This window comes from Amblyomma mixtum, chromosome 7 (assembly GCF_055824585.1).
Source record: "Amblyomma mixtum isolate Tamu chromosome 7, ASM5582458v1, whole genome shotgun sequence".
NCBI lineage: Eukaryota > Metazoa > Arthropoda > Arachnida > Ixodida > Ixodidae > Amblyomma > Amblyomma mixtum.
The window spans coordinates 67,661,406-67,670,217 of NC_143018.1; positions in this window are offsets into that span (position 1 = coordinate 67,661,406).

Here is an 8,812-nt window from a genome sequence, read left to right on the forward strand (position 1 = left end):
TGCTTTCTTTTCCTCTCCGCAGCTACTGACCCAACAACATTAGTACTTGAACGCAATATGTTTGTACCATTCTGATATGCCTTATTCTGCCCATTTTCTCTTATTTACTGTTACCATATCAGCTTTGGCAGTGTGTGATTAAACAATAAAAACACTCGCCATGCTTCGAAATCTCGGGTTGATGTTTCACTGCAGGTGTTTTTCCTGGAATTGCGAAATAAACATTTGCATGGCCAACGGGAATCAATAGCACATAAGTCTTACGCTACACCCGCAGCTGCGTAGCGTCACGCGCCTTTGACGGCAGAAAAGGCTGTGACAACACACATGGCAACCGCCCTTTGAAACCATGAGGTCATCTACTAGTCCGCTGCATCCATTTCGACATCATCCATATTGTTTTACGAAGGCCATAGCCCATAGATGTCTTGTGGCCCTTTGTTATGGATGCCAGTGGAACCTACGAAGCTTTATTTTGTAATATTGCTTGCCGTGGCTGCCGCTGCTAGTCATCAAAATATTGTTCAGGGTCGTGAGAAAAGAATAACTATAAAACACCGTGTACAACTCTGGAAAAAAGGGAAACAAAATATAATTTCTGTAAATGTCAAAGATATAGAGACTTTCCACATTCGAAATAGTGCCTCCTAAAAAAGAATCGCCAGGCACCATGGCAGGGCCGCCAAGGGGTGCGTAGGGGCGAAAGAAGCAGTACGAGTGTGCCAAACACGTTCGAGCGCGGTCGTCATTGTCGGGACGTTTATCCCCCCTCCGTGACTAACCGCCTCCTTCTGCCACAATGCGAGGGAGAGGAGGTCAAGGTAACGCAGAGTGGAGGACCAGACCGTCTCCGAGGAGCGCTTTTTCGCTTCCACGGACAAGTGGAGCCGCCCTGGTGGTTGAACTAACGTCTTGTCCAAGATGGCCGCCGTGGTACCCCCGCCTTAAGGTGGCGGTTCCACTGCCGCCATCTTGCGAGTAGTTCAGATTCTGCCACCAGGATACGCCACTGATCATTCACTGAGAAAATGTCTACCCGTCTTGGCCCCGAGCGAACCCAGACTGGTTTTGGTTGAGATGTTGAGATACGTGTCCTGTCCTTTCTTGACCCGCGCCGCGTGAAGGCTTTTCTTTTGTTGCTGCGCCTGCCTTCAGAGGATTACAAACGAACCATGGCAAACCCGGCTGCTAGACCCTGTCGTTTGTGGGGTTGGCTGGGGTGGTTCGGCATGCTTCTTTCTCTGCCTGTCCCTTGCCAAAGCCAAAGCGAGTGGAGCTTCCTTTATTCGGTCTATGGTTCCGGAAGGATGAAGGGAAAAAGTTGGAGAGCCGGGACAAAGAGGGCACCGTCTTTTTCCAAACGTCGTCAGAGGTGGGGTGATCCTTGTTCGGGATAAGGATGCCCAGCACGGGAACAAAGGACCGTTTCCTTCCCTTGGTTGAGTAGCCACAGAAAGCTGTACTGTCGATGTTACTATATGGAGGACCTCCTTTGAGGGTATGTGCCGTTTCGTTCTTGAGTTTTATCTGTCGTGACATATATTAGTGGGAGCAAAGAAGAAGAAAAAAGAAATAATGCTGTCCAGCCGGCACCGCAAAAGGCACAACGTCGATACAGTAGAAACTTGGGAGAGTTAGTGATAATTGTCGACATAATTGCACAGCGCAAATTACTAAGTAAGCGAAAAGAGAAAGCGGACGCCAAAAATAAGAAAGGTGTGATATCAAGCAAATTATTTATGTTTATGTCCCATGTATATATTTCTAGCGTTTTTTTTTTTCAATGAACCTTATAGTTGAAATCGGTTCCTTTCTTGTGTCCTTCCTTCTGCCTGCCCTCGTCTTTTGCGCGTGCAATCATTTCGTCACTGTTGATGCATAGTAATATTAGTAGTAGTCGGAACACTCCTGGTCTAGAGTGTAACCTGCCAACTCTAGCGCTCAAAAATATATATTTTTTTATCAAATGATATTACATATATGATAAGAAAACTATAACAAAGACAGCTATACAATTTAGTCAACACTCGGCGGATGCCTGTCCAACCTTAGAAACTATGGTTGGTAAAGAAAAAGGCAGAGAGAAGTGGGCAATTGTCAATTTCTGTTTACCCTTGAGATGAATCGACATTGCGCAAGAGACGTGAATTTCTATTGAGAGGTAACGTTAGCACCGCAGGGTGTCGGAATGGATAGAAACAACTTTATTACACCAAAAAAGATAAAAAAATCTTCCAGGGTGGTCCCCTACTGGAAGATTTGTTCACCTCAGAAGAAAATATTCGCCGTACATGCGGCGGCACCTTGCAACCAATTCCGATCAACTTAGACAGAATTTTGCCAAGGTTCACAAAAATGCAGTACAGATGCATACCATTCACGAGGCGGACTCAGACTAAACATTGTACGAAGAAAGGGGGGAGGGGGGGGGTGCAGGAACGCTGCCAAAAAAAGGGGGTCGGCTAAAAAGCGATAGTTCTGTAGGCACTTAGGGCGACCCCCTCTCGTCTGTACCCTCAACTGCGTGCTCTTATTTATGTTAGACGTACGTCTTTCTTGCATCCAGTTTACATCATTAGGTTGCTTATTTCATCCAGAATTTTCCATCGCGTGCTGAAATGTATATCTTTCTCGCCTTGCGTCGATTTGCCCCGATTTGGGTTGAATCAAAGATGGAAAAAGCGCGCGCGCGCGTGGGTGTGTATGCGTGCGGGTCCACTCGCGCGTACCTGGAAACTGAAGGAGCAGCTGCTATTTTCACACAATCTATTGTCTGGCAACTATAGCCTCGTTTACATGAACCCGACTTCGGCGGGTCGAGCCAGGAGATCGAGTTGAGAAAGGTCACCCAACTTGACGACTGCGTGTTTACATGAACTCGATTTTAGCGAGTCGAGACCGGTTCATTAGCAGCGGCACCAAGCGTCGAGCGGTGCAGCGGGACAGGGCAGTGGCAGCCTGGAAGATTGCGGCATGCACGGCTGCCTCGGAGGCGCTACGGCGCAAGCGAATAACAGGTTCGCATTTATCGCTTCCCCTTTCATTAACCCGACTCCGATCCATCCGGTTTACATGCTATCTGCTGTTGGCGTCGAGTGAGTCAACCCACCCCCTGCAGCGGAGTTGACTGGACTCGCTCCCTCGACTCCCGGACCCGACTTTTAGGTGTTTACATGAACCCAGTAACCGGTTTTCAGCTCAAATCCTCAACTCAACCCGTCATGTAAACACCGCTTATAACATGCTTGTAATCATTTTCCGAGAATTCCTTTTCCTGCGGCGCTAGTCTACCCCACCTGCAGGAGGGGCGCGCACCTTTTGGCTCAGCTGGAAAGAGAAGGGGGCGGTCCTTTGTGCCAGTTCCGAAAGAGGGAACGTCTCCTAAAGAACGAAGCGGCACATACAACTCAGGAGAGCCCCCCAGCCAGTCACCTCGATTTCTGTGGCTGTGCATGCAGCCAAGTCTGCGAAAGAGAGGGAAGGAGACGGCGTTTTGTCCCCGTGTCGCCGAGAGTGGAATGTCCTTTGTTCGGGATAAGGCTGCGCATAGCCTTAGCTGCATAGCCAGTAGTAGTTTATTAAAATAATAATAACACAAAAAAAGGAAAAGATTTTTCTGCCCCCGCATCTGCCATCGTCTCTAGGAGCACCTGAGCAGGGGCACCAGTAAGGAAAGGGATAACGAGCTGACAGGTAGGAGAGAAATAAAAGTGTGAAAAGACAGGGAGAAAGGAGAAGGTAGGTGTGGTAGGAAGCAGTAGGTGTGGCGCCCTCATCTATTGTCTCAGCTGCACTGGCCACTACATGGGGGAGGGAGCTGGGGCGCCTCTTTCGCATATGTCCGCGCGAGAGCGTTTTTTTTTGCGCAAAAGCGCTGAGTGCTCTCGGTGGGTCATGTTCGGCATCAGACGGTCGTGGCGGCTTCAGTCTCCACCGGTGCTGTCGCGGCGCACCGGTGGACCGGTGGAGACCGAACAGAAAACTGTTCGGTCGACGCGCTTGGCTGGACGGTCTCCTTTGATGGGCATGTGCTGCTTTGTTCTTGAGTTGTACCCGACTTATATGCCACATGGATTCATTTCAGCGGTGGAACATGGCGCCCTCTGAACCACGGCATTCGTTTGAAAAAAGTGCGAGTCTAGTTCAGGAAAACTGCACCTTATCGATGGTTAGTGCTGAAATAGTGCAGCTGCAGCCGCCATGGAAGCAGATGATGGTTTGCTGGTTGTGATAAACGGCGGAGACTCAAATAATTTTCACTCGTCGACAAGCTAGAAAGCTGCTCGAGTTCTCCAAAGAAACGGATCGAGGCTGGTTCATGGCAACATGTTATTGTGATGTGCTGTTTGAACATTTCTTCATGGGATACGAGATGTTGGCAGCCGCTGATGTAGGCTGTAAACAGCTGGCTGCAATTCACTCATCTCAAAGGCTAGCGACGACCAGGCCTGCATTCGACCATCCGTTTTGGAAGCAGACAGTGCCAAACTACGCTCAAAGTGCCGGAACTAGCGGTACACACCCGCCGCACCACCGCTGCCGCAGAACTTTGCCGAACTGGTGCAGTGAGTGCAGGCGAATCGAGCGCTCTCCAACTTCCCCTCCACAGCGCTAGCCGGAACAACGAACAACCGGCAGCACGAAGCGAAAGCCTGTCTCTTTCCCTTTCCTGTCGCTTTAGCAATGCCAAAGCTGCCCTCGAAAAATACGACGCCCTTAATGCGTTTCGTAGCGTCAGGTGAAAAAAATTGGCAGTGGCTTAGCTCTGCTATGCCTGGATATACGTAGCGTAAAGCGCTCCGGTGTTTCGGCCGCACGTTTCGCCTTGGCTCGATTGCTCATACGCTGCTCGACGGCGAATTGCCAGGCGACAACCTCGGGATCGGAAAAATTTTAATTTTCCAGTCTTCTGCGCCGTCTGGCAGCGGTTCGACTCTCGTTAGCTTACCAGAGCTTACATGTCGAGCGCGACCGTCTTTTCTCCGCGCACCCTCCTCGCGCATGCGCAGTAGCGCGCGGCGCAACTGTCGTAAACACGGCTCCGGCCAGCGCGTCCTTGAGGAGGCGCTGCTCCGGCTAAAGGTCACGCGTCGGAGAGGAGCGCACACCGGCTGTGGCGAGGAGGCGACGCATCATCATCATCATCAAAACGTTTATTTCCAAGACTCCTTTTTGGACCCCCCGGCACGCAGGCCTAAGGGAGCCCTACTTAGGAGCCTCGCAAACTAAGGTCTGGTGAAGACACATTGTCGCTTCACGGCCTCAACCGCCAGGCGGATGGCAGGAGGCGACGCACCTGCGCCTCTCGTGACGTCACACGGTTTTCGCGCATGCGCAGAACGGGCTGCGCGCACACACACACACACACACACACACACACGCAAAACTCGGCTCTGACCCGCGTAGTGTGGCTTTACGCTACAAAACAATCCAGCAAAGCAATATGGCGGAAATCTGCTTGGAAGTTCGACACACACTACAGAGGGCAAAATGAAGGGAAACGTGCAAACATCGTAGAGATATCGTTCCCTCTCGTGAACACCTCCTGATTTTAAATGTTTAGCAGCGCCACACTCGTCATTTTTTTGAACTGTGATTATTTAGTACACCTGCGTTGGTGTAGATGGCGCTACTTACTACATTTGTCTACATTTAGCGCATGTCCCTACGTTATTGCTATTATTGTTTGTATTTTGTGGACTTTGTTGTTGGTAATCGTTACTAGTTGATTAAAAGAATGAGAGACCGACATTTTAAGAGTATATTTGGCAGAAAAAAAGAAGCCGCGGAACGTTTCAAGAGCTTGTGCCCTTCATAAGGAGAGCAAAAAAGGTAGCTAAAATCAACTAGACATTGCACATTCCCCAAAAGCCGTAGAGTAAAGGCGATGCTTAGCCGCGTAGAGCGAAGTATTAAGTTTCTTCACGCAAAATCTCAGAACTGCCACGTGCTGGTTACCTGAACAGTTTTGCATTCCGTTTTTAACTATTTCGAAAAAACGCTAACTTTGATCAGTAATAACTTTTAAACTAAACAAGTCAGATGGATGAAATTTTCAGAATGGAAGAGCGATTAGACGATCTCAAACTTTGCAAAAAGTCGCCGCAGTGCAATGCATATCCCAAAAGTTATTGCATATTACATTGTTCTGTTTTCTATGCTTTTCAAACATGCGTGGCTAATAAACTAACCTATACACGTACTTCTAAATGCTTCAAAACGTTCACTAGCATCAGATCTCAAAGTATCTCGAAAGATTTTTTTCTAGGTGCAAGAGGTTTTTCACAATTTTGCATTTCCTGAGACAAGTTGAGCTCAACTGCCAGTTTTCACCTTTGCGTTTTCTTTTACAGTTGAAACAAATTTGCAGCTATCGTTAAACCAACTGCATCTTTTCAAAGCAGAGAAAACTAGCTTTTCGGAGATATCTGAACCATATTTATGAAGCGAACGAGCGAGGTACAGTCGACGTACAAACATCACCAAAAATGGTTCCCGCTCACCGTCAGAGTGGGACCGCCACCTTAACGTCCAAAAGCCATTCGGGCTATGAGGGACGCCGTAGTGAAGGGCTCCGGAAATTTCGACCACCTGGTTCACTGTAACCTGGGGTTCTTTAACGCGCACTGACATCGCACAGCACACGGACCTCTAGAATATCGCCTCCATCGAAATTCGACCGCCACGGCCGGGATCGAATCCACGTCTTTCGGGTCAGCAGCCAAGCGCCATAACCACTGAGCCACCACGGCGGCTGCTTTTAGCAAGTCACACTCTTCGTAAGTGCACTTGCGAAGAGTGTGACTTGCTAAAAGTGCACTCTAGCATAGCTAAATGGCGTAACAAAAATGCACTCGTCAAAGTGCCCACTCATGTCGGAGTACGTTTGCAGAACTCACTTTGAGGGTTTAGTGCGTAGCCTCGCCAGCAGCGACTTCAAAGACACAATATGTATGGTGCATAAAAAGTACTTACAAGTTTATTTTACATGCTATAACACTGTTTTTAGAAAAAATTCGTTCGTTATAGCTACAAGCGAAGCAACAAAACAAAGGAACGAGATAAGATGCAACATCACTGCCCGCCGCCATCTTGTTTGTTGTCAAATTCTGGACAGCCTCGGCTGGTCTTGGCTCTTCTTCTATTACTGTTTTTTTTCGTCGTTAAAAACAGTCGAACACCGTTTTATTGGAGCTGTCACGTTAAGCGATCAGTTAGTAAGAGTCCTTTTCTTTTCCATGAACCTCTTCAGAAATTTCGCTCATTTTCTGTCGCCATTTTTTTTTACTACTAGTGCGCTTTGCCTTACCGTTTAGCACCGCGTAGCCCAAAGTGTCACTCGTGATGCCCGTAAGTGCACTTAACTTGTGCGCTTGACAGGGGTATAAGTTAAATACTGAGCGTAGCCGAATTGCAGGTAGCCAAAGGCGACGATGGCTGCCAAATTTTGACAAGGAATAACCCTACTTAAAATGCGAGATGAAGCACTGAAAATAAGTAGGATGGAAATCTGGACTAGACGGTAACAAAACTTTCATTTCGGATGCAAGAGCCGCAAAAAAGACGAAGAAAAAAGAACAAGACACACGCACACGAGCGTTGACTGAGAACAATTTTTTTTTGTTCAGCGAAATAAATTTATACAAAGGGTCATGTAACCTTACAGATCGTAGCGCACATGCTCAGACCACTTTCAAGATATGCTTTTTTTAAGTGACTTGATCTGGCACACGGTAAACCTTTATAAAAAAAAAGCGCTCTACTTTTATTTCCCCCTATCAGAATCAATAAAAATCAAGAAACGATATCGATATCTCTTTATAAACCACCGAATACGACGACTGGCTGATACGTTATGTTCGTCTTTTTCGGGTGAAATCTACTTCCAATAGTGCCTCACTGATGGATCTCTTTGGAGACTCCAAAAGATTAATAGGGTAACCAATAGCCTGCAATTTTCCTTCTTCTCACAATCACGGAATTTACTTCTGAAGTGCTTCTGAAGTGCAAATAAAAACTTGATTAGGAGATTGATTCGAAGATTTCGTTCGGGCAAATTTTGATGCAATGGCCAGTTTCTACTACGTACACTTTCCTGCATGACAAAGGAAGTTCATAGGCTACTGTGCCGGTGCATCACACAAATTTTGACCTGTCTGACGCTCGGCACACCAACGGTTTAAAATTTTTCTGTTCTCATTGCCATTGCCTCAATACAGAGAAGCCCCCTCAACTTGTCTGGCGCTGAGGAAACGATGCCAACTTCAAAACATCCGGCGACATTTTTCAGGTTGTACGCTATCCAGGGCTCGTATGAAAGGATGACCACTGTCTTTTTTTTTTCTGATCTTATCTTCCTTTCCCTAATCCCTTTTTTGTATTAGCAAAATCCGACTTAATAGTGGATAATACCATCGAAGAAGGACCAACAAAGAAGCACTTGAAAATAATTCCAGAAAAATTCGAAGGTCCTCCAAACTACTGCAGGCTAAAATTGCGTAAGTAATTTTCGGTTAGGCCATGGGAAACCACTGAGCTTGAGAGCATAACTTGTGAAAGCGATCCGTCAGGTTATAAAGGTTAGCACGGGCTTCTCAGCGCTTTCGGCGGGAAGCCCAACGTAGGAAAACTACAGAAAATTATTCATGGGCTTTTCAGTGCCGACACCACTGTCCCTGTGGAAGAGAGTGGTTTGTGCCTCTCAGGCACTCCGCAGCTGCAATTTGTTTGCAGTGAGCCCGGGATACATGCAACGTTTTTTTCGACGACATTCGCGCGGCAGAAGACTTCGTGGCGGCGCGACGCCCGGCTG